The following is a 26,924-nucleotide window of genomic DNA, read 5'->3' as shown; positions in this document are numbered from 1 at the left end:
TCAGGCAAGGATGGAGGTGGGCGCTGGAGAGGTACTGGGGATTCTTGGCCCATGGAGGCATTTGAGATGGTATTGAAAAGGAAGATTGTGGTGCAGCCACTTGAGTCATGGATAGCAGAGGGCAAGGACTCGCTGTGCAGAGATGGGAGACCCCAGAAGAGCTGCATACATTTTTCCTGTAAATGGTCCTCCCAGATTTTAGGATATGGGGGCTGCTCATGCATGTGCAGCTCCTTTGGTTTGCCTGCACTGCTCCAAAAAGGAAGGGAGAATGCTGAGTCACACTCATCAGCATTTGACTCTAGCATTTTCCCCGAAGGATTTAGTTGGTAGTCTGGCCTAAGCTTTTTTGGAAAAGAACCCTTCTCCTTCTCCTTTTCCTTCCACATCAGGAAATCCCTCCTCTTTCGGACTTGTCTCTCCAGGAGTGCCAGGACATGAGGGCTGAGAAATGAGAGGTTACCAGGCTCTATAAGGTTAGCTGTAGGGTGTCTCTCCAGAGAGGACTCTGAAGAATGGAGGGCAAGAAACTCTCGATTAAAATCACATGGTGCCAAGGTGGAAGGTGCTAAGAACAAGTCTTTGGCAGAAGCTTGCCACCAGGATAATTCTGAAATTGACAGGCTTGAATGGTCAGTGCCTCTGACTGTTGGGACATAAGTGGACAACCCACCAGGGCTATCTGGAGATGAGTTCTCTGGAACAGACTTCAATAAGATGGAAACCGATTTAGATTGAGTCACAGTTAAAGGGTGGTCTGTCGGTGGTGAGACAGACGGCCTTGGTGGTGTGTGATGACAAGCCAGTGAATCAGTGGGATTGATTATCTGGGACAAATTTGGTAAGGGGTTAATATCTTGGGAAAGGGTGCGGTCAAGAGAGAAGATCGTATTCAGAGACAGAGTGGCCTCTGGTTGGAGAATAGGACCCGTTGCCTGGGTGTCATGTGGTGGCAGAGGGGGAAGGGCAAGGGGTTGGGGTGGGGAATGGTCTGCTGGGAATTTGGACTCCAAGGGAGGAAAAGGCTCTGGTGGCATAGAGTGACCCGGTGGTGAGGGTGAAAGAAAGTCAGCTAAGGGTGTCATTGGGTTAGGTGAGAGGACGGAGGGGGGCGGTGGGGAAGGGTCAGGTGGAGGGGATGGTGTTAGGTCTCCTGGAGGGACTTCTGAGAAGGCAGAGGACAGAGTGAATGATGACTCAGTCCCAGAAGCTGTGGAAGCCAGAGAGGACACAGAGGCGGTATCATCTTCCAGGTCCTCCAGGAGCCGATTGATCTCAGCAGTTGTGCTATTACACACCTCACAGGAGGGGTCTGGGCATAATAGTTGACGAAAGCGGGTGGTATCGAGAGGCCGGCCTAGGGGCCTGCGGGAGACAGGAAGTAGAAAACTGTAGCCCGGACCAGAACAAGGAAAGGAGGACCTGCTGGCCTGTCAGGGGAGGGGCCACCTGAAGCCTGCTGCCCCTTCACAATGCCCCACGTCTATGACTTCACCATACACTCAGCAGCCCTCACCCCAAGGCCTTCATTCACATACCCACTCCTATGGCAAACCCCTCCCATGACTACTGCAGGCTGTACTGAATCCCTGGAATTGCAGAGAACATGTCAAAGAGGGATCAGGAAAGAAAAGACTAGTCACCTTTTCAGAATAGAAATTAGCCTCCTTTTCTCCTCTGTTTCCCTCTGGTAATTTCTCCAACCTGGGAAACCAGAAGAGTGAATTACATGTAATAAAGGTAGAAGCATAGGTGTTACACAGGAGTCCCTTTAGGGGAGACCCTTGGGATATTAACGGGCTGTTAACTCTGAAAGCCCCAAGAACCAGTAGATGTGGTCAAACGGTCAATGATAATATTAATAAGGTTCACATGTGTTTGTTGCTGCATTTATAAAGTACTGTCACATACATTATCCCATGGGATGTTCAAAACCACCATGTGAGGAACATAGGTCAATGGTTACCTCGAGGAGTCTGATCATCCAGGAAGTCAACGTAGTTTCTACAAGGTCAGGAGACAGAAGTTCTGACTCTTGACGTCTCCCACGGCCACCCACTGGGCAACACCCATTGTCCAGGCCCATCACTGCTTCATGCCCAGAGCTGGGCAGAGCAGGAATCTGAGAAATGTCTCGGGTTCTGACTACCTTCCCATGAGCCTTTCCTCTGAGGCCTCTATCTTCTGAGAGGGACTCTATCTAGCGACTGACATCCTCAGAGACCATGGACCTGGGACCTCATGGAGAGGACAGGAAGGGTCACCCTTGGAGAGCTCAGGTGGGAAAGGTGGAACCTTACCACTTGATGTTCCACCTCTTCTTCTCCTCTTGGCTCTGCCCTGACGCTGAGAACAAAAAGAAAAGAATGAGGAGCGAGGACTTAGTTGGCTTGCTCCTCTCTCTAGGAAACTCAGATATTCATCCAAGATTAATGTCACTCTCCATTTTTATTACTAGCACTTTGTGTTCTTTCCCTTTCTGAATTTCTAAAGGTGATAAGATACTTTCAATTTTTCCTTCTTTGAAAAACTCGAAGGAGGATTTTTGGCTAGAGTCCACACTTGATATTCTCAGTCAGAAGTCCTCTGCTCAAGGAAGGCATAGACTCTGAGGCCCACAGTCACATCTGTGCTTCCTCAGATAGGACCCTGTATCCTGGGACAGAGCTCACACTCCAGTGTCTGCTCAGAGGCTCAGCCCTGCTCTCCTGATCTGCCCAATACAAAGGACAGTTTGGTCGAATGACGCCCGACATGGGAACGTGACTCATGATCCAGTGTTGGGAACAGTGTTCTCCTACACAGATCCCAAACTCTCTAAATAACCTAATGCAGGGCCGTGAAATCAGTGATGGGATTTTATCCAGGAATCCTCCACCACACCCAGATGGTCTGTGAGTTTTAAATGGGAAACAGTCCCAGCTGAACCCCTAGTCCTGCCTGGCCTATTCCCCTAGAAGGATGATGTTCTATCCTCTATTCAGACTTGCCATCTTAGGAGTCTCTCTGGACCAACTCATTTAAAAATGTGGGACTAGAAATGGAAACAACAATAAAAAATCCCTGTTGGTGGCTTGCCCAGGGATCCTTACCTTTTGGTAGATTTTGGTTTTCCAGAAGGTTGGTAAAGATGGAATCCCCACCAGGAAGCACAGGAACAGAAGAAGCAACCACAACCCACACACGATGGTGAGGTTGTGGTCACTATCTAAGAATGTTGAGCAGATGCTCAACAACAACTCAATATGGCTATTCAGAAATGAGAGAACATTCCATTGACTGAACTCCATTTTCTGAATCGCAAGGCTGCCTGAGGCAACTGAGCTCTGAGAGTGTCCACACTTGCCTATAATCCCAGGCCTGCATCACAGAGCACTGAAGAGTCACAAAGGGTTTCAGAGGGTGGGGGAGGGGACATGAAGAGGGTGTGCCCATGGCCCCTTCCCCCCACCAGCCCAGCTGATCTCTCCATCCATCCTGGGCCCTCCAGGTCCCTCTGCCCTACCCTGCCATCCTATTTTCCAACTCTGTCCGTTCATCATATCATACAATTACATTAATGGAATTTTCTGCCTGTTCCACCTGTACTCCAGATATTACCTGGGCCCCCTTGACTGTTTGGAGAGCTTGATTTTGGTTTCACCAATTCCACTGCCTCGAAAGTCTGAAATGCTCCCTGGAATTTTTGCTAGTACCCAGACATTTACACTCAGAATCATATATGTCCTCAAATCCATCTTTCCTTTAAATGTTTTTGCCTTGCATGAACCCTGATATAGAACTTAAAGTTCTTTACTCATTTGGTTTTGTGAATGTTGAATAACAAATTTTAGTTTTTTGCTTCAGTCAGCCTTTACCGTCTTCAGCCAGTGGGGCTGACTCAAATAATTGAAATGAATAATTCATTATTCAACATTCACAAGACTAAAATCAGTATGGGCATACCTCACTTAATGAAAGGGACATGTTTTGAGAAATGCATCATTAGGCACTTTCACTGTTGTGTGAACATCACACAGTGTACTTACACAAACCTAAGTGGTAGAGCCTACTACACACCCAGGCTATGTGGTGCTACCCGTATGGGACCACTGTCATATATGTGGTCCATTAGTGACCGAAACATCGTTAATATTGTTACATGGTGCGTGACTGTGGTGGATGACAATGACAAAATGGAGTACCATTTTCAAGGCTTCTAAAATGGAGCTGGGAGGCCATTAAGGAAGTGGGGCTTATGCTTGTACACCACATCCACCACCAGATGTTAACTGAACTTTTGAGCTTTACCTGACAGCAGAGGTCACATCTTCAAGTGTTTCCTCATTCCAAGAAGGGGCAGTCTGCCTAGGACCAACTATGTTCTGGCAAGTCAGCTCACCCCATGCCAGAACCAGTCATTAACTGTTCACTGTAGACCTTTGTAAGCCTGTGTCCTTTCCTTTTATATACCCCTGCCTCCTTTGTCTTCCTAGAAGCACATTTGAGCTTCTACTCGAATCTACATCTCCTGAATTGCAATTCTTGAGACCCCAAATAAACTTTTTGGTTCTTTTGCAGTTTATGCCTCTTATTTGCTGACTTTATGTGGTGACAGAAGTGGGATCCCTAGCTACTGACCTTCAATTCTGGTGCCACTTCACAGACACAAGCAAGGTGCCTGCAAAGAATCTTTTGTGCTCTGTTGTCTCCTCCTGGTGGCTCTGGTTCCTGGTGGTAAGTCCTCCTGGGCCTGGACCTCCCATTTTTGGTAGAGGTCCAGACTCTTTATGTAGGCGTCCTTTGATAGTGGTTCTGGCCATCCTTCCATTGTCAGCTTTGTTAGAAACTTCTGTTTCTTTCACTCCTTTTTTGGGCCTTTGATCCTTTGGTAAGTTCATACAAATGAGAAATCCATTTTCTAAGAGGACCACCAAAGAACAGCCCCACTCTGGGACTCCTGCTGGTTTTGTCTTTAAAGAATACAGACCTTCTACATGTAGATTTCTGTCCCACTGGGCTCAGATTACTCAGGGTGATTTAAGGCTTCACTGGCCTAAATGGGGCTCCTTTGAAATTCCTAAATTGGTTTATCTGTGCACTCAATTGGAAAAAGCCTATCAAACCAAACAAATAAAATGGGAAACTTTTTAAAATTGGTATCTTGAGGCCTCTAAATGAAACACTGAAAAGGACACTTCCTTGCAAGCCATAACAATGTCATAACTAAGAATTTCAAATGATTAAATGTAAATGCCATCGATAAAAGAATATTAACTCCTCCTGTATTTGTCAGGGTTCTCTGGAGAACCAAGGAGATTATCTATATATATATAATATATATTAATATTGATATATAATAGAATATATAATCCATTGTATCTATATTTAAATTCATTTATTTAGTTCTATAAATTACATATATACACATAAAATTTATATATAAAAGAAACTTTGGCCTCGCCCCTAACTGCCTAAAAGAATTTAAGACAGAAGGCCTGTTCCAGGAAGGAGCTGTCAACGTAGGGAACTCTAGATGTGGTAGAGAAGAAGGTACCTAGCCGGGCCCATTTTACACAAGTTCTCTCTCATTTGTTTAGAGATGGCCCAGCAAACATTTGGTTTTCTGTCTCCTTGTGAATTGGCTTCCTCCTCTTTGAAGTCCCAAAACATGACCCCCAACCCCGCGACTTTGTAAAATATCTAAACCCTAACCATAGACCTGGCAGACACGCTGTAGACTGAGCAGCAGCATGAAGACCAGGGTCAACCTGATGACATTGTGGGTGGGACTACTGGCTGTTTGTCCACATCCTTGTCCTGGGTGCCCAGGAAGGCAGTCACCCAGCAACTTGCAGTGAGGTGTGGCGTGTGACTATGTTTCAGCCAATGCAATGGGAGTGGAAGTGGTGTGTGCCATTTCCAGGTTGGAACTTTTGAAAGCAGGTGTGTCTTCTCCGTGTTCCTTCTTTCTCCTTGTGCAGATTGGTTGCAGACAATGATACAGGCATCAGGAATGGCAGAGCCAAGAGACGGGAATTCATGGGTGACTGACACACCCTGTGGAAGAGAACCACCTGCCCAACACGAAACCCACCTTGGCCTGTAAGGTAATCACACATAAATTTCTACTCTCTGGTTATTCTTTTTCGGGATCTGCTTGTTATTTTCTTAACTATTATGGAAATATTTCAAATATGCAGAAGAGTACATAGTATGACCTCTATCTCCGGCCCCAATACCCAGAAAGAACAGACGTTAAATTCTGCCCTATTTTGCATTCATTTGCTGGGGCTGCCATGACAAAATACCACACGTAGGGTGGCTTAAACAATAGAAATTTATTTTATCACGGTTCTGGAGGCTGAAGTTCAAGATCAAGGCGTTGGCCGGTATAGTCTCTTCTGAGGCCTCTCTCCCCGGCCGCTTCTCCCTGTGTCCTCACACGGTCTTCCCTCTGTGTGTGTCTGAGTTCTAATCTTCTCTTCTTACGTGACTATCAGTCACATTGGATTGGAGCCTACCCATGTGACCTCACTTTACCTTAATTACCTCTTTAGAGGCCCTCTCTCCAAATACAGCCCTATTTTTAGGTCCTGGAGTTAGGACTTCAACATATGAATTTTCAGGGACATGATTCAGCTCACAACGATATGTCTGTTTTTAAGAAGCAAAATGTTGCCGTCACACCTAAAATTCACATTTCCATCCCGTTCTCCTCCCTCCCTCATCATAGGTATCAATATCCTAAAATTAATTACATTCTTTATGATTCCAAGAATATCCATGTGCATGGCTCCATTAACAAAAGATTACATTTTTATGCAGAGTCAAGACATACATGTGTATGTCTCCGTTAACAAATTCTTACATTGTTATGCACTTAAAAAATGTACAGGAACAGCATCACACTGCACATGTCCTTCTTTGATTGGCTTTGGGCTATAAATGGGGAAGGAAAAACAGCAGCCGAGGGTAAGAGAATAAATAAACGGCTTATGCATAAAAACCCAAAAGGACAGATTTCCAAGAGCATCCAGGTTGGTGACCACGTGCAGGTTCTGGGAGAGTGGTTACCTGGAGAGGGCGTGGAAGCTCAGTGCCCTTTCCCCATGTCTTGCCCTATGCGTCTGTTCCATCGAGCTATTCCCGAGTCATATCCTTTTCTAATAAACAGGTAATCTAGTAAGTAAGAGGTTTCTCTGAGTTCTGTGAGCCACCCTAGCAAATTCGTCGAACCGGAGTAGAGAGTCTTGGGAACCTCCTACTGACAGCCAGTTGCTCAGAAGCATAGGCGACAACCTAGACTTGCTGTTGGCACCTGCAGTGGGGGCAGTCTTGGGGACTGAACCCTTAACCTGTGGGGTGTGATGCTGTCTCTGGGTACATAGTGTCAGAATCGAGTTGAGTTGTAGGACACCCAGCTGGTGTCCCAAGAATTGCTTGTTGGTGGGGGGGACTCCCCCGACCCACAACCCCACACACATTGGAATTGGTACCAGAACCTAGGAACAAACTGTGAAAGATAAGCATCTTAGCTTGGGTTCCCATAACAAAATGCCATAGCGTGGGTGACTTAAACAACAGAAATTTATTTTCTCACCATTCTGGGGGCTGGAAGCCTGAGAGCAGGATGCCAGCATGGTCAGGTTCTGGCGAGGGCTCTCTCCTCAGCTTGCATAAGGTCCCCTTCTCACTGAGTCCTCAGATGGTGGGGTGTGTGTATGCGTGTGAAGAAACAGAAAGAGAGATCTCTTCCACTTCTGATGAGGCCGCAGTCCTATCTGATTTAGGTTCCACCATTATGACTTCATTTTCACCATAATTACTTCCTAAAGACCTTGTGTCTGGACATGGTCACAAGGGGGGGTCAGGGCTTCCATATATGAATGGTGGGGAGAGAGAATTCAGTCCATAGCAATAAATAAAGAGCAAATAAATAGAAACAAAGGTTTGGCATTTCTCTTTCTCATTTCCTTTCTTCCTGACTTTACTGTCTTGCTCTTTGTCTAGCTTCTTGAACAAGTAGCTCATTGGTTTCTAATTTTTCTTTTTAGATACGTATGTTGAAGGTATCTTTCTTCTAAGTATTGTTTAATTCCATCCACCAGATTTTGTCATGTAGTGCTTTCAGCTATAAATATTTCCTGAGTTCCATATGAGATCCCTTTCAATGCAAGGTTCTATAAGTTCCCAGCCATTATTATTATTTTCTCATCTGTCGCTCCTTTTACAAGTATGTAATGTTCCTCCTTGTCACCATGTTGGTTTTGTCTGGAGCTTTACCTCCAAATTTCTATAGATATGCTTTTTTATTGACAGGTAAAGGACAAAATGAGGAAATATTTTTGCTATATATAAGCATGGTATCTGTCTACACTCCTGGGACAGTGTAGACTTCTAATCTGTCACTTATCCACCTTTGTGAAAAGGAATTCTAATATTGGCTCACTGAAGTCATTTTGGTCAACAGCACAGGAAATTGGTAATATGTATGTGTGGGGACCTGGAAATGGCCACCCCAAGATATGTCTCTTTGGCATCAGGATTATTTGAGGCTGATTGCTTTTGAGAAACTGGGACAGGGAAGGAGGAATGGAACTTGCCCTTTGTTAGGGCACATTTACATTTGTAAGGTAAATCTCTATCTGTAAAAGTTGCCTCCCTCCCTGTACCAGGAAGAAGAAAGGAGATGACCTTCTCTCTAAAAACTCTTAATCAATACCAAAGGCAAGGACTTAAATCTGCATTTTATTGTGCTAGTCTGGTAACCTCCTGTAACTGACTTTCCTCCCCCTCCCAACGTTGGCATTTCTTAAGGATTAAGCATCTTTCCTTAGGCTAGGAACTGATTGCTGAGCTCACCTGTGACCGCCCAGCTCCAGACAATCGACTTGAGTCCTGCTATGCCCACTGAGATAGCAGACCCACTACCTGCTGTGTCCATCAAGTGCCGACAGGGCAATCTTGTGACTATTGTGGGAGGGACATTTCAATCACATGTGAAACACCCCATTTGGCAGTATATAACCACTATGTGCACCCCACTTCTTTGGTGCCCTTTCTTCCTTCGGGAAGAAAGGCACCGGGCCACGGTTCCTCATAAAGCTTTGTTTAATTTTCTCTTGCTTTTCTGTCTCATGTGAATTTAATTCGTTCTCCAGCCAGACGAACCCACATTTGGGAAGAGGAAATGTCTTCCTCCCCTACATATGTTTTCATCAGTCAGATAGTCCATGTTGTGCTGTATTCACAACAAACTCCTAAGTCTCAGCTAAAAATAACCAAGGTTTATTTCTCGAACATGCTCCATGTCATCAGGAGCTGGCTCTGTATTATCCTTGCTCAGTCTGGAGGATTGAGTAGATGGCAGCTAAAAGATGCTCGATCCAACTTCTTGCACAACTGCCAGGCAGGAAAAACACACTCCTACTGTTTGCCAAAGGTTTGTCTGGAAGAGACAGCCTCATTTTTGCTCAAGTTTCATTTGCCAAAGGCTCACAAAGTCACATTTGACTTTAAGGGGCCAAGAAGATACATCCCTTCTGTGTGCCAGAGAAGAGCCGACAATATTTGGTGAACGGCAGTAATAATAACTATACACTGTGCTCTATTGTGTCTTCCAAAGCTTATTTTTGCTTTTTGTTTGTTGATTTTTTCAAAAATTCCCTTCAGTTATGTGAGTTACCGTAAATCCTTCTAGTCAATTTCTTTAATAAGAAAACTGAAGTTAGCCAGAGTCAGCTTCTTTTGCTTAAAAAAAAAACATGGTCTAACGCATTAGACTTTGCGTTATAAATGTTACTGAGCAGCTTAGGAAAATGAACTTCAGTTTACACCTTGGGCTGGTCTTCAAGAAAGGGTACACACCGACTTTTGAAGGATAAGGTTTTAATAGGAAAAGAAGCAGTGCATGGCATGAGCCAATATTTAGATCCGAATAATTATTGGTGACTGCAGCATGTCAGGCAGGGAGCCAGCTGTTTTTGCATATGCTCTCTAAGTCAATTTTAATTCTTTATAAGAACAATATGAGGTGACTCTTACTATTCATCACTTATATATGCAGAAACTGAGGGTCAGGGAGGTGAAATGACCTGTGCAAAAGTCACTTAAATAGCAAATGATGGCTTTGTTTCAAGTCCATCATCTGATCAGGCAGAGGTGAAAGAGAAGAATGCAATGTGTGTTTTTGGGTAGTGGGTACTGTTCGGTTTGGCAGGACTGTGGGATACATGAAAGGCGGAGGGGCCCTTGAGTGCTAAGGCAGAGAGTTGGAGTCTATCAGGTAGGCAGTGAGAGGAAGGTTTCCGCATCAGAGAGGGCACTGGTGGAGCCATGCCTCAGAAACATTGATCTGCTATTGTCCTCTACGATGAAGAGAAATGAGGCACGCTGGAGGCCTGGAGACCAGTTGGAGGAGCATTGTAAAAGCTCACATAGGCCTGAATGGGCATGGGTGTTGGCAATGGAAAAAGAAAAAAGTATTCTATCGAGTCTCCAGACGCCCAGGAAATTGCTGAACGAAGTCTGAGTTCTCCCTATGTAGATAGCTCATACTTTTCATTATAGATTTCTCAAGAACTTGCTCCCAGGAAAAACCCTGGATGGAGAACAAAACAGGTAAGTGCCCAAGTGAGAAATCTACAAAGCTCCTCTCCCCCAAAATCACCTCTTCCCCATCTGGCATGTCTGGTTCTGGCATGTCTTGCAGGTGGTCAGTCATGTCCATCACCTGGTTTCGGTGTGTGCGACACCTGTATCTGGTGTATCCGGCAGGTGTTTCTCACAAGACTTGTAGGTGGTTCAGACGTGTCCAGAAGGTGGTTCTCGCGTGTCGGGCACCTGGTTACAGTGTGCCTGGCATGTGGTTCAGGATTCTCCATCTAGTGGTTCAGGCTGGTCTAACAGGTGGTTCAGGTGTGTCCAGCCGCTGTTTCAGCTGTTTCTGGAACCTGGTTCTGGCCTGTGCTGGACCTGTTTCTGGTGTATCCATCATATGGATCTGGCATGTCCAGCACAGTGTTTGGGCGTGTTCAGCAGGTGGCTTCAGCGTACTGGGCGCCTGGTTCCATCGTATCTGACCGTTGGTTCCGTGGTGTCTGGCAGGTAGTTCCTGTGTGTCTGGCATATGGTTCCAGTATGTTCTGAAGGTGGTTCCGGCGTGTCCGACTGGTGGCTACCATGTGTCCGGAACCTGATTCCTTTGTGTGTGGTTGGTGCGTTCAGTGTGTCCAGGTGTTGGTTCCGGCGTGTTTGACAGTTGGTTCCCGCATGCCTGGCGGGGGATTCCAGGCTGTCTGGCAGGTTGCTCTGGCCTTTTCTGGAAATTGGTTCTGGCGTATCCAGGACCTGGTTCCGGTTTATCCAGCAGGTGATTTTGGCATGTCCGGCAGGTTGTGCTGGCGTGTTAGGCTGGTGGTTCCGGCTTGTCTGGCAGGTGTTTGTGGCATGGCCAGCACCTGGTTCTGGCGTATTCGGGAGGTGGTTTCAGTGTATCTGGCACATGGTCTCGGCATATCCAACAGGTGGTTGCGAAGTGTGTGACAGGTGGTTCCTGTGTGTCTGGCATGTGGTTCTGGTACGTTCGGAAGATGGTTCCAGCATGTCCTTTGGGTGCTTCTGACATGTCTGCAAGGTGGTTCTGGCGTGTCAGTGTCATGGTTCCAGTGTGTCCGGTGGGTGGTTCCAGGTGGTTCTGGCGTGTCTGGTGGGTGCTTCTGGTGTGTATGGCGGGTCATTCAGGCATGTCTGTATGGTGGTTCCAGAGTGTGCGGCAGGTGCTTCTGGCATGTCTGTTGGCTTTTTCCGGCTTCTAAGGGGCCTGGTTCCAGTGTATCCGGCAGGTGATTTTGGCTTGTCCAGAAGGTGGTTCCAGCGAGTGAAGCAGGTGGTTCAGGCGTGTCCAGCAGGTGGTTCATGTCTGTCAGTGATGTGGTTCCGGCATTTCCAGCACATGGTTCTGGCACTCTGAGAGATGGTTCTTTCATGCCCGTCATGTGATTCTGGAGTGTCCATCAAGTGGTTCTTGTGTATCCGGCAGGTGATTTTGGCGTTTGAGTCAGATGGTTCTGGTGTGTCCTGCAGGTGCTTCTGGCACGTTTTGGACCTGATTCTCACATCTGCGATGGGTGGTTCCACCGTTTCCAGATGATGCTTCTGAAGTGTCCAACAGTTGGTTCCAGCATTTAAGGCAGGTGGGTCACACAAGTCCCGCCCGAATCATTCGGCTGAGGCACGAATGATTGTCCTTCCACATGCTTAGGAGGAGAGAGACAATAGGATTTTAACCAACCACTCTTTGGAAGTTAAGAAAAACTCGCTTTCCACAGTGCTCTTACAGCATACTGGCAACCTCTCATGCCGCCCTTGTGCATGGGTGGAGAGAGTGTTCACAAAGCAGCTATGGAAGAAAGGCCAAGTTTGCTCAGCAGAGTCCTACATTGCCCTAAAATTGCAAGGCACAAAACACTGCCTCCAACCCTCAAGGGGAGATGAGCAATAATCCATCTTGCTTCCAGCTCTTTAGGAAGCTGAGAAAGAACTCACTTGCCACACTGTTCTTATAGTGTACCTTGAACATCTCATACAAAGGCACCTGAAATGCTGTTTATTTGGAGCCCTTAACTCATTGCTTTAGAACTTCTGCTTTTGGGGCATTTCCATCTTGCCAACCCGGCTCAGACAAAATGCCTACATCTTCTCCTTAAGCAAGGAGGCTGAGGCCCGAATGATTGTGCATCCACATGCTTAGGAGGAGAGAGACAATAGGCTTTTAACCAACCGCTTTTGTGCACTGGAGGAGAGAGTGTCAGAAAGCACCTATGGAAGAAAGGCCCCTTTGCTCTCAGCCGTGCCCTACATTGCTCTAGAGGTGGAAGGCACAAAGCACTGCCTCCATCCCTCAAGGGGAGACAAGACACAAACCATCTTGCTTCCAGCTCTTTAGGAAGCTGAGAAAGAAGTCGCTTTCCACAGTGCTCTTATAGCATATTGGGAACCTCTCATACACAGGCAGCTGAACGCCATTTCCTCCCAGCCCTTAACTCGCTGCTTTAGAACTTCTGCTTCTGCCACATTTCCCTCTTGCCAACCCGGCTCAGGGGTAATGGCTACATCTTCCCCTTAAGCAAGGGGGCCAAGGCCCGAATGATTGTGATTCCACAAGCTTAGGAGGATAGAGACAAGAGGCTTTTAACCAACTGTCCTTGTGCATTCGTGGAGAGAGTGTCAGAAAGCCCCTATGTCAGAAAGGCCCATTTGCTCTCAACCATGCCCTATATTGCTCGAGAGGTGGATGGCACAAAGCACTGCCTCCATCCCTCAAGTGGAGACAAGCCACAAACTGTCTTGCTTCCAGCTCTTTAGGAAGCTGAGAAAGAACTCACCTGCTGGATATGCTTGAACCAGGCACCTTAGAGGCTGGAAAAACCCGACAGGCATGCCGAAAGCACCCGCCGAACACTCTGGAACCACCACACAGACATCCCATAATGACCCAGCAGACTCACCGGAAGCACCCACCGGACACACCAGATCCACCTGGAACCACCCACTGGACACACTGGAAACATGAGTCTGACACACCAGAACCAACTTCCAGACATGCTGGAAGCACCTAACGGACAGGCCGGAACCATCTTCTGAACCTACCAGAACCACATGCCACACACTTCGGAACCACCTGTTGGATATCCCAGAACCAAGTACCAGATACACTGAAACCACCTCCCAAATATGCCAGAACCAGGTGCCAGACACGCCACAAACACCTGCCACACAAGCTGGAACCACCATCCTAACACGCCAGAACAACCGGCTGGATACGCCAAAATCACCTGCCAGATACACCGGAACCAGGTCCTGGATACGCCAGTACCAATTTCTGGAAAAGGCTGGAAAATCTGCCAGACACGCCAGAATCACCCACCGGACATGTGGGAACTAATTGCAAGACAGGCCGGAACCAAAGCCAGGACACTCTGAAAGCATCAACCGGACAGGATGGAATCAGGTCCCAGACACACTGTTGCAACCTGCTGAACATGCCGGAACCACCTTTCGAATGTACCAGAACCATATGCCAGACACACAGGAACCACCTGCCAGACACCATGGAACCAACTGTGAGATACACCGGAACCAGGCTCCCAGTATGCTGAAGCCACCTACCGAATATGCCAGAACCATGTGCCAGACACGCTGGAACCATGTGACGGATACACCAGAAACAGGTCCAGCACAGGCCAGAACCAGGTGCCGGACACGCCTGAAACAGCTGCTGGACACACCTGAAACACCTGCTAGACCAGCTTGAAACACTTGACAGACAGTCTGGAACCACATGCTGGGCACACCAGAATCAGGTGCCCGACATGCCAGAACCACCTGCTGGACACGCCTGAAGCACCTGCCAGTCTTGTGAGAACCACCTGCCAAGAACTCCAGAAACAGGTGTTGTACACGCCAAAACCAGGTGCTGGACATGAATGAACCACCTTAAAGAAATGCCAGAACCAAGTCCCAGACACGAGTGAGTCACCTGCAAGACATGCCAGAACCAGGTGCCTGACATGCTGGAACCACCTGCCGCTCACGTCGAAATCACCTGCCAGATACGCCGGAACCATGTGCTGCACAGGCGGGAATCACGTACCAGACATGCCGGGACCACCTGTTGGATATGCCAGAACCAGGTGCCTGATTCACTGAAACTACCTGCCGGGCACACAAGAACCAGGTGTCAGACAGGCCTCGACAACCGACAGGGCACGTTGAAATCACCTGCATGATACCCCGTAACCACGTGCCAGAGAGAATGGGACCACCTGCCGGACACACCGGAGCCACCTCTCAGATATGCCAGAACCACATGTTGGACACGCCGGAACCATCTCCCGGACAGACCTGAACCACCTGCTGGACACGCCAAAATCACCTGCCTGATACGCTGGAACCAGGAACCTTGGGTGCTGGAAAAACCTGGTAGACATGCCGTAACCACCCGCCACACACTCTGGAACCACCACACAGACATGCCAGAACGACCCGCCAGACACACTGGAAGCACCCACCAGACAAGCCAGAACCACCTGGAACCAAATGACGGACATGCTGGGACCATGACTCTGACACGCCAGAACCAACTCCCGCACATGCCTGAAGCACCCAACGGTCACGCCTGAGCCATCTTCCGAACGTACTAGAACCACATGCTAGATACTTCGGAACCACCTGCCAGACACTTCGGAACCACCTGTTGGATGTGCCGCACCCAGGTACCAGATACTCTGAAACCACCTGCCGTATACGCCAGAATCAGGTGCCAGACATGCCACAAACACCTGCCACGGAGGCCGGAACCATCAGCGTAACACATTGGAACAACCTGCTGGACACGCCAAAATCTCCTGCCGGATACACCAGAACCAGGTCCTGGGTACACCAGAAGCAATTTCTGGAAAAGGCGGGAACAACCTGCTGGACACACCGGAATCACCCCTGGACATGCGGGAACCAACGGCCAGACATGCTGGAACCAACACCTGGACACTCTGAAAGTACCAACCGCACACGATGGAATCAGGTCCTGGACACATGGTAGCCGCCAGACGGACATGCTGGAACCACATTCAGAGTGTACCAGAACCACATGCCAGACACGCAGGAACCACCTGCCAGAAACCATGGAACCCACTGTCAGATACGCCGGAACCAGGCACCCAGTATGCTGAAGCCACCTGCCGAATATGCCAGAACCATGTGCCAGCCACGCTGGAACCATGTGATGGATACACCAGAAACAGGTACAGCAGAGGCCAGAACCAGGTGCCTGAAATGCCAGAACCACCTGCTTGACACAGCTGAACCACCTGTCAGTCTTGTGAGAACCACTTGCCGGATACACCAGACGCAGGTGTCGCACATGCCAAAACCAGGTGCCAGACACATCTGAACCACCTGCCAGTCTTGTGAGTACCACCTGCCAGATACACCAGACACAGGTGTCGCACATGCCAAAACCAGGTGCCGACATGACGGAACCACCTGCAAAACATGCCAGAACCAGGTGCTGGACATGCTGGAACCACCTGCTGGAGACGTCGAAATCCCCTGCCGGATACACCGGAACCACATGTCACATGTGCTGGAATCGCCTACCAGACATGCCGGGACCACCTGTTGGATACGCCGGAACCAGGTGCCTGATTCACTGAAACTACCTGCCGGACACGCCAGAATCAGGTGCCGGACACGCATGGAAAACACACAGGATATGTCGAAATCACCTGCATGATATCCCATAACAATGTGCCAGAAAATAGAGTACCTAGGATGTGTGAAATCCTATTGAGGCATATTCATATAATGCATTTATTATCATCTTTCTCGCTTTTTCTGTTTTATTGTTATTATCATTTTTTTTGAGGAAGATTAGCCCTGACTAACATCTACCACCAATCCTCCTCTTTTTGCTGAGGAAGACTGGCCCTGTGCTAACATCCATGCCGACCTTCCTCTACATTATATGTGGGACTCCTGCCACAAAATGGCTTGATGAATGGTGCATAGGTCTGCACCCAGGATCTGAACCGGCAAACTCCAGGCCACTGAAGGAGAACACGCAAACCTAACCACTGTGCCACCAGGCCGGCCCCAAGCTTTCTGTTTTTTTAAAGCAATTTCAATTCTTGCATTTGTTTCACCAGCAGTGGTATCATCATCTTGGACAGTTTCCTCCAGAGTCACAGTATCTAAAATTTGGAGCATTTCTGTTGCTTGTTTGGATAAGTGATGTCAGAATGTCTAGTAAATCTTCCCTAGGAGAACTGTCTAAAAGACGTCTCAATTTAGCAACTGCGGGGACATGTATATTCAACATTTCAATCAATAGTAGTTCATTTTTGTAGAACTCTTCTGATAATTCTCCCAGCTTCTCTTTAGTTTTACAGGTGTTGAAAAATCCCTCAAGTCAGTCCAACAGTTCCACTTTAACGACAGGATATGACTTCTCTTTTAAATCTGTACCATCTGCAAACAGCACAGGCGTGTGGTCAACAAAAGTGAGTGGGAATTGGGCTGGGTACTGCCCACAATCTGAACCATCAGTGCCGCGGCCCCAATCCTGTGCAGTGGTGGCAGATCCTGAGTATTGCTGGCCAGGTAGGTCATGCTGGGGGTGAGACTTAGGATGGTGCTCTGCAGCCCTCGAGCAGGCAGCTCCACACCAGCTGCCAGTTGCAAGTCCAGTCCACACTGGGTGCACATGGGGGAGCTTGGAAGCAGGAAGCCATCTGGGTGAGCAGCAGCAGGAAGTGGCTGAAGGAAAATTATGGGAAGATGAAGGGAGAAAATGTATAATAAATAAAGCTTGCCTTGTTATGCAGATAAATCTCTCAGTTAAAAAAATTCTCTAGGGGTTGGCCTGGTGGTTCACTGGTTAAGTGCGCACGTTCCACTTCGGTGGCCTGGGGTTTGCCTGTTCTGATCCCAGGTGCAGACATGGCACTACTTGGCACGCCAGGCTGTGGCAGGTGTCCCACATATAAAGCAGAGGAAGATGGGCGTGGATGCTAGCTCAGGGCCAGTCTTCCTCAGCAAAAAGAGGAGGATTGGCAGCAGTTAGCTCAGGGCTAATCTTCCTAAAAAAAAAAAAAAAAATTCTGTAGGGGCTGGCCTGGTGGCACACGGGTTAAATTCACACATTCTGCTTTGATGGCCTGGGGTTCACCAGTTCAGATCCCAGGTGCGGACCTACACAACACTTATCAAGCCATGCTGTGGCAGGCATCCCACGTATAAAGTAGAGGACGATGAGCATGGATGTTAGCTCAGGGCCTATCTTTTTAAGCAAAAAGAGGAGGGTTGGTGGGGAATGTTAGCTCAGGGCTAATCTTCCTCAAAAAAAAATTCTCTAAGACTCATTCTCTTTCTGGTGCAGATGCTTTTACTAATGGAAATTTCCTTTAGAAACATAAATTTCCTTTCCAAAGAGGAAGTCTATCCTTCATTTAAAGCAGTCAAGGTGGAGATCAAGAGTTTTTCCTGCATCTGCTGGCTCTCGATTGCTTTTGGCTCCAAATAATTTGTATGTCAAAGTACCATACTTTGGGCATCTTCAGCATTCCTTCAAGAAGAAACAACTTGTTCTTGGAAGTCTCTGTCTCCTCCCCAACCCAGATGCACTCAAGCTGTTAGGGGCCAACAGCAAACAGGGTTCTGCCTCAAGAAGCTTTGGGGAAGCCTCTTCACCCTCAAAGGCCTGAGACACACGAGAGGGATAGATCACTGCAGGTTCTTCAGCCATTGAAAATAATATAAACAGTTCCATTCTCATAAATTTAACAACTTGAAAACAAGGAACAACTTACCAAAAATTTCAAACTAACAAAACTCAACCAAGATGATAGTATTTTCCTCAATCGGGCGCTGCTAGCCAAGCTTTTTGCCACAAAACTCAAGACTTGGATTCATGCGACACACCTGAAGAAAGCACAAACTCTGGGGGGAACTGCACATCATTTGGTGACTTAAAAATAAAGATTTCTCCAAATGGAAGCAGACAGTATCTGATGCGAAGGTTTCCAAGGTGTCCGGACCAGGTCTGTTGGAAGTTTGTCTGCCAAACCTTTGATGATGACATGACACTTCAGATCATCTCCAATGCCTATGATCTTGATAACATGCAAACTTTAGGTCAAAAGTGCCAGAGAGTTCTCCTTCCTCTCACTCCGTGTTCCTCAAATGTGGCCACGATAGGTTTCCAATCTGTGTGTTTTTCCTCCAACATGGGACATGACTCCCAGAGAAGGTCCTTCCTGGCATCGAGGGATGAGAGGCTACTGAAACTGGAAAAATCTGACTGCAGATCAACAATGCTTTCAGAGAAAGATCACAATCAAAATGGGGACATGTGAAAGTTAATAAACGGAAACGTAGTTGAAATAGTGTTGGAAGGCTAATAGAGGGAGTTCTCATGCCCTATGTCAAAAGCGCAGTGCAACAGGAAGAATAAAGACTTTCTCTTCCTGACCAGTCAGAAACTAAGCCAAGGAGAGACTGTCACAACTCTGCCGATGAAAAGCCACTGCCCTCAAGACTGTGTCCAATAGCCCCCCAATTTTCCCCACTCTGAGATAAAAGAGCTTCTCCTCTCTTTCTTGCTGGGTGCTCCTGCATAGCTTGCCATGGTTTCACACTCCAAATGGCTATTCTTTGCTAATCCCAGGTAAACCAATTTTCGCCAGAGAAATAACTGGCTGTCTATTTGTTTAAGGTCAAGACTTGTTAATAAGCCAGAGATGTAGAGAAAACATTTGATAAAATCGAACTCCTGTTTGTCATAAAATTTTGTAGCAAGTTTGAAATAGATGGAAATTACTTTCACTTGTTGAAGGTCATCTACAGAAAATGCACAGTTGACTTCATGCTTAACAGGGAAAGACTAAAGGATTCTCCCCATAATAAGGAACAAGGAAAGGAATACCACTTTCACTATTCTTATTCAATAAAATACTGAAGCTTCTGGCAATAACAGAAGTAAAGGAAATAAAAGCCATAGAGTTTAGAAAGGAAAAATATAACCATTCTTAGTTTCATTGTTGTCTGTGTAAAAAAGTCTGGGAATCTACAAAAAAAAAAAATCAGAACTAATACATGAGTACAAAAAGTTCACCAAGTACAAGATCAACACACAAAAGACCATTTTATTTCTACAACTAATGATGAACCTGCGGATGATAAACTTGAAAATGCTGTATCATTTAAAACCACTCCGAAGAACATGAAACATTCAGGCATATATTCAGGAACATGTGTACAGGATCTGATGCTGAAAATTATAAAATACCGATTACGGTAATTAAAGAAGATGCAAATAAATTGAGAGACTTACTATTGTCAAAGACAAATGCAACAGACATTAGTTAAAGTGGTGAAAGCAGATTTTATTCAGTAACGGCTCACAGAAGCTGAGCTGCGCTCAGATTTGTACGCAGGTGAATTTAGAATTTTAAAGGGAATGAAGGAGCAGGGTTCAGGGGCTCAGTGGAGTCAAAGAAGTAAAAAAGTACAAAGGTTGGTCAGTGTAACTGTGATTAGACCCTCTGTGTTCGTTACTTTGCAGTTATCAAAGTTAGGATTCTATCCTCACTCAGAAGTTGAGAGAAAGAGTCTCTATCTGTCTTAATGATCGTATTTCAAAGGAGTGGCTCTTAGGTCCTTTAGAGAATTGTGAGAGATACATATCGACAGTTGTAAGCCCTCTTTAGTAAATACTCTAAGAAGGGGGATCAGAGGCCTATAATTGGGTGTTGACTAAAATAAATAGCAAATTTTTCTGTCAGCTTTGAGCTCTCAGGAAGGCATTTTAATGGTGGGCTGGAGTCATTCCGGTTACACAGCCTTATGCTGCTAGAAGCCACGCCAGAGTTTGGTTGAGTCTCCTCCTGGTGTGGGGGTTTGGAAGGAGTTGTTATGTGCTGAGAATTCTGCAGTCCTCACCATGCTACTGGATAGAATAAAGAGTACAGGTCTCAATTATCCCCAAATTGATCTATAGGTCTAATATTATTCTAATAAAAATTCCACCACAGTTTGTAGACAGAGACACCTTTTTCTAAAATTTATATAGAAAGGCACATAGCTGGGAGTAGCTAAAACAATCGTGACAGGAAGAATAATGTGGCAGTAAACACTTTAACAATATTTAGTATTGCCTTGTAGATAGTGTAATCACAGCATCGTCATTTTCATTGTAGGACAGCTACATAAATCAATGGAACAGAGTAGAGAATCCAGAAATGGGCCACAGAGTTATACCCTAGTGATCTCTGACACCAAGAGTGAACCTTAATGTAAATTATGGACTTTGAGTGATAATGGTGTGCCTATGTATGTTCATCAATTGTGAGAAGTATACTACTCTGACGAGAGATATTGACAACAGAAAGGTTATGCATATGTGGGGGCAGGGACTATATGAGAACACTGTATATTTCATTAAATTTTGCTGTAAACGTAAAACTGCTCTAAAAAGTAACATCCATTTATTTTTTAATAGGCAATACAAGAATACCTTGTGGTGATAAAACTAGTCATTATTTTAGCTGTGATGGATACACAAACTTGCACTTCTGATAAAATTGTACAGAACTAAATACACAGGAACAAATTAGTACAAGTAAAACTGAAGAAATCTGAATAAGATAGTGGATTGTATCAATGCCAACAAGCTGGCTGTGGTATCGTCCTATAGTTTTGCAGAATGTTATCATTGTAAGGAACTGGGTAAAGTGTACACTGGAACTTTTGGAGTTATTCCTTACAGCAGTGTGGAATCTACAACGATCTCACTATAAATTTCAATTAAAAATAGTTGGCAAATGGAAAGTCAGTCTATGTTCTAAGTTAGGAAGTTTCATTAAATGGTCAGTCCCATTACTTTATAAATTGAATATAATGCCAATAAAAATTTTAACGAGCTTTTCTGTTGAGTTAGATAAATGATCCTACATGGAAAAAATAAACGCATAAGCTAAGCTAGGAAAATATGGACCAGGAAGAACTCTGAGGGAGGAACTGTTCTATCACACGTTAAAAATATTGCAGAGACTGTAATGCGACAGGAGAGGATTGTTGCATGCACAAGAAGAGGAGAGAAGGGAAAGGGTGGGGAGAGGGTGGCAGAGGTCAGGGGAGTGGGGGAGGGGTGGCCTGATTGGAAATTGTTGACGTGGGGAAGCTGGAGGTCACTAAGTAGAAGGCAGGCATCCTATGCGATGGTTTAGGGAGCATACGTGGCTTTCTCTGGCGGTCCTGTGTTGAAAGCAGAACGAGAGTTTTGGAAACTGGCAGTTACTGACCAAGTGCTGACTGTTCTGTGCTGAATGCTGCAGGGGCTGTGACTTGGCTTCTTGGGATGTTTGCTTCCCACGTTGGGGGTCAGAGTTATACTGTCATATATGATCTGGCCTTTGTCCATTTGTATATTCAGTCTCAAAAAAACAGTCGGTGCACAAATTCATCAGTTAGCTCGTCATTAAAAAATCGTCTCTTGGAAAGTTAAACCTTTGAAAGTTAAAAAGATGAAAATGTTAAAAAGATGAAAGACGCCAAATAAGTTTTATAGATGAATATGAAGAAATTGAATAAGAATCTCAAAATTATCCTTCAACAGATTAGGGTGTCATGAAACAGGTTTCTCAAACTTAAAGTCCTATATTAACATTATTTTCTAAAAAAGAAATTTGGCAAATGAATTAAAGGACTTCAAAAGTCCTTAGCGTTGACTTCATGTTTACACTTCTAGTAATTTACAATCAGGAAGTAATTCTAAATAGCAATGCGTTTTATCTCCTAAATTGATTTTTTTGTGTAAATTATTGATTAAAAAAAGAAAAAAATGAAATCAAATGTCCAGCAGTTAAGTATATTTACTTGAGAATATATCATGCAAACTACGTTTAAGTAGAGTGTCATTTTTATTATCAGCATAGGAGAAAAGATGAGTTATGGAAGGGATTCTGCTCATGCTCAGTGATTTCCTTTACTTAACATTAAATCTTGAATAAAGTATAATGTCAAGCTGACTCATTTACTCCTTCATTTTAAAAGCTGAAGACTATTTCCTTGGTTTTTAAATAATGAGGTGTAAAGAAGGGGGTGAGGTGTTGAAAATAACTTCCACTAAGATTGACAGTAGCAACTGCTCTTGATTTTTTTGAGAGTTGTGGGGTCACCCATCAAAACAGGAATGCTATTTATGTTCAGAAATTAACAATCTGAATTTTATTAGAAATTTTGACTTTTATACACCCTCAAAAAGTAAACTTAGGAATTTATTTGAATTTTTAGCTCTGTTGAGGTATGAGTAATAGACAAAAAATGCACACGTTTTCTATATGTGTATTGATTAGTTTGGACATATGCATACACCCGTCATATCATCCCCACAACCAAGTGCTGAACACATCCATGACCTCCAAAACTTTCCTTGTGATTTTTGTGTGTTTTTTTAATCTTAGGAATTTCATGGATTTTAACCTTATGCTCAGATAAAAGAGGGAGAAGATGAGGTGTACGTTGTTTCATTGTGGTACCTTAAGACATAGACTTTCAACATACACATGACTTCTGAAAAGCAACATTTATTACTCTCACAATGAAATATTTTCTCCTATTTCCTTCAAATATATGGCCTTCTTATTCTACCCCCCACCCACTTCCTTTTTGAGTAGGGACTCAGTAGAAATTTCCAATGGTACTAACAAACAGGGTCCAAGGGGTGGCTGCCCCTCAGCCCTGCAGGCTTTTCCCCTGTGAGAAGCGCCCACTTTGCACGTGTGTGAGCCAGTGTGGAACAGGACAGAGTATGTCTGCAGACTGGTTCAGCCTGCTGAGCCCCTTTGCTGCTTCTAACCTATGGCCACGAAAAAGGCTAAATGGAGGGAAATTAAACTTTGATGTGTTGATGATTGAAAAGGAAAGTGCCTTGCTCTCTAAGGGATAAAGTCATTTGGAGGAAAATCAAATAACTATCATAGTTATTTTTTCCTATCTTATTTTTCCACTGAAGGCACTAGATATTTCAATCTGACTTCCTAACACAATCCAGTAGTACCTTCCTTTTCTAAGGCCAATGAACTGTTATGTAAGGGGCTTCTATTGCGTTTTCCAAACCCTCCTGGGATTCTGTTTATCTACTGTTCATTTTTCACCCCCTGCTTTTCAGATTGCTTTGTTCACTGTCCTTGTAAAATAAATGTGGCTCATTAAAATAACCAGCATTAATATGTATCTCTTTCACTGCATTTTATCTAATAAATATGCTGAAGATTTTCTGTATTCTGCATGTGAATCCTTTGTTGAATATTGGAACTGGGACAATCTCTTCGCATCCTGTGACTTGCCAATTCCCTCTTGTAATGTGTCTTATGATGAACCGAAAGCCTAAATTTTAATGAATCCCAGTTTACCGATATTTCTTTTATGGAGAGTGTGTCTGTGTGTGTGTGTCTTCTTTGAGAAGTTTTTTCTACCCTGTGGTCCCGAGGATGTTTTCTTATGTTGTCTTCTAGAAGTTTCATTATTTTACCTTTCCCCTTTAGGTCAAAGTGTCCAGGAGTTGAGTTTTGTGTATTGTGAGGGTAGGGCTCAAGGTTTCGTTTACATCCATATGCTCATCTCTACGAGTAATAACAGGCAGCATTGGGACAGGTGGACACAAGCCTGGGAGTTAGGGGTCCTGTATTCTCAGCCTTACCCTCCCTTTAAAGCACCCTCTGAACGTGGGCAGGTGATTTTCCCAGTTCTCCCTCCTCTCAGACTCCTTCCTTCCTCTCTTCCTTCTATCCTTCATTCCCCCCTCCCTCCCTCCATTCTTTCCTTCCTTCCTTCCATCTATCCACCCGAACATCTGTCCAGGTATCAATCTGTCCAACTGTCCTCCTGCCTGTTCGCCTGTTTCTCCTTCTCTCCTTCCATCCTCTTTCCTCCCATGTCTCAACTTCTCTTCCTTGTCTTTGTTCTTCCTGCTTTCCCTGTGATCCTCCATTTGTCCGCTCTTCCTCTGTCCATCCAGGTGTCCCCTCTGTCTGTGCCTCTACCTATCTCTTTGTCGCGTCTCTCTCTTCTTCAAGCACACTGTCTCTCTTGGGTTCATCTCACTCACAGGCTCGAACATCCCTGTACTCACACAATCCCTCCTTCTGTCACTCACATTTATGGCTCACCTGTGAATGGTTGTCCTGGGACAGCCACTGCTGGAGTGCAGATGAGCCTGTGGGGCTTCACCCACTGTGTGGGGTCTCTGTCTCTCCCGGACGACAGCCCTTTCCACAGCTCCTGAGCCGGGCAGCATGTTCCTGCCTACTTCCTCATTGCTTGAGCAACCAGAAGCCACCACAGCCCTAGGGGGGGCCCCTCTTCCTTCCCCAGAGGAGCTCTCCAGCCCCACAACTCCACTGCCCAATTATTACTGGGCAGCTGGGAAGCCGAGGTGTGCAATTCTGCTTTGAGGGCAAGCATGCTGATCACAAGGATTATACCAATATTTCAATCTGATGCAGCCCTCAGAGAACCCCTGGTCTTGTGAAAGTCACAGAAAATTCTAATACAAGGTGGGATGTTTTGAGGAGAAGCACCTGGCAACCTTTGGGTGAGAAGGGCTCTCTGGAGGAAGTTTTGCCCAATTGGGGTCTTTAAGAAGGAGTAGGAGTTATATAGGGAAATAGGGTGTGGAGCGTGTTCCTGGCAGAGGAAATTGCATGAGCAATGGCCCTGTAGGCAAAAACAGCATAGTGTATGGGAGAATTGACAGGAATTTGGTTTGCCTGAAGCACAAAGCCTAACTCAGAGTGAATGGATCAATAAGGCTGAAGAGTCAGCAGGAGCCAGATGTGCAAGGGCTTTGAGTGCCAGGTCAAGAAGCTTGAACTTAACCCTGAAGGCCTTAGGGAGCCATGGGTGATGCTAGAGCAGGAGTGTTCTAGTGAGATCTTCACTTCAGAAAAATGCTTCTAATGTTCAAGGCAGAGAACATCCTTTAGACAATGCATCCAGTGAGCATGTTAGGGTGTTGGTTCCGGTGAGAAAAGGTAAGACCTACCTGGGACGTGAATGAACAGAAGGAACGCATTGAGGAGCAATCTGTAAGTGCAGTTGGTGTTACTGGCAGGTGAGGGAGGAGGAGCTGAGAGATATGCTGGCTTCGACTTGGATGAGCACAGCATTGGGTGGTGGTTCCACTGGGAGCAAAGGCAACAGATGATACTGAGTTCAGGACTCTGATTTGGTCTCAGCTCAGCTCTCAGTGATGGCCATCTCTCTCCCTCTCTTCTTGCAGCCAAGGGACACGACCTGAAGGCCCTCACACTCAGTTCCACCCTCTCCAACATCCAGTATTTGACAGACATGAGCAAGAGCTCAGCCACATTGAACTCCACTGAGAGAGGCCTGCAGCCCCTAATGAGACCCTGGTGTCAGCAGCTCCTGGCTGGATGAGTCCCAGCCAGCCACTCTCCACCTGCTGTCTCTCCTGCTCGTCGTCCTCCTGCCTCCTCCCCAGCTTGGATCCTTGTTCAAGAAGAGCAGCCTGGGCCCCTTGTCTTGGGCTGTAGACTGATCTCCCTCAGGGAAGTCCCTTTTCTGAGCATTTGAGAGTCATGAACACTTTCGGTGACCACCCCAGTTTTCACTCTTCCCACTGACTGCCAATTTGCTCCTCCCTCCCTCTAGCCCCCATTATCAGAGGATTCAGGACATCTCTCTAGAGTCCCCACATTCCTCTCTCTCCGGGCCTGCGGAGGAAGGGGCAGCCTCCAGCATGAAAGCTGTCTGCACCTACCACCCTGACCCCATGGCTCATGATGGAGAGTGTGACAGAGACCCCATGTGACAGAGAGCAGCATTCCTGGGTGCTGAACCAGCTGATCCACCCTGTCACCCCGAGAGGCCTCTACTCCCTGCTCAGGGACAGCCTTTTTGTCAGTGGTGAGTGCTCGTGCTGAGCTGGATTGACAGTGATCGTTACTTATGCCTGTTCTGCTTTATTTCCTCTCTAACACGTCAGCCCAGGTTCTGCGTGGGTGACACAGAAACCGTATATGTAAAAACTTTCAACTTACAAATGGAGACTATGTAAATGGATTTGTTGATCCCAATAAAAAAAAAAGTGAACTGTCTCACTATTAATTTTTATATAGATTGCCTGGACAAATGGTAATATCTTGGTTATAATGGGTTTACATATACCATTAAAAATTAGTTTCACTTGTTTATTTTTAGTTTTTTAAATGTCAGTATTTAAAAAAAGTTTAAATTTCATTAGATAGAGTGTGAAATTCTACTGTTGGACAGCACTGTTCAAGACGTGAAAATAAAGCCCAGAGAAAGTGGTTAGGGACAACTTTTCCAAGGAAAGGAGTCAATCTGACCCACGTGGCAAG

At 45.8% G+C, this 26,924-nt stretch overlaps 1 protein-coding gene across 38 annotated transcripts in view; it reads left to right on the top strand.

The window, feature by feature from the left end:
- Positions 1-26,680, top strand: part of LOC123276114 (ATP-binding cassette sub-family D member 2-like) — a 212,720-nt gene extending 186,040 nt beyond the window's left edge. For 22 of the 38 annotated variants that reach the window (XR_011500374.1, XR_011500371.1, XR_011500372.1 and 19 more), the window contains 3 exons: positions 4,561-4,716; positions 5,964-6,089; positions 25,823-26,675. The gene's annotated coding sequence lies outside the window, so the exon portion shown is untranslated. Of the gene's footprint in view, positions 1-4,560; positions 4,717-5,963; positions 6,090-25,822 lie in introns of all 38 variants that reach the window. The other 16 variants (XR_011500356.1, XR_011500362.1, XR_011500347.1 and 13 more) reach the window with 4 other exon arrangements.
- Positions 26,681-26,924: the final 244 nt, after the last annotated feature.

This window comes from Equus asinus, unplaced genomic scaffold (genome assembly GCF_041296235.1).
Source record: "Equus asinus isolate D_3611 breed Donkey unplaced genomic scaffold, EquAss-T2T_v2 contig_197, whole genome shotgun sequence".
Taxonomy (NCBI): Eukaryota; Metazoa; Chordata; class Mammalia; order Perissodactyla; family Equidae; genus Equus; species Equus asinus.
This window is presented reverse-complemented; position numbering and strand designations above follow the sequence as displayed.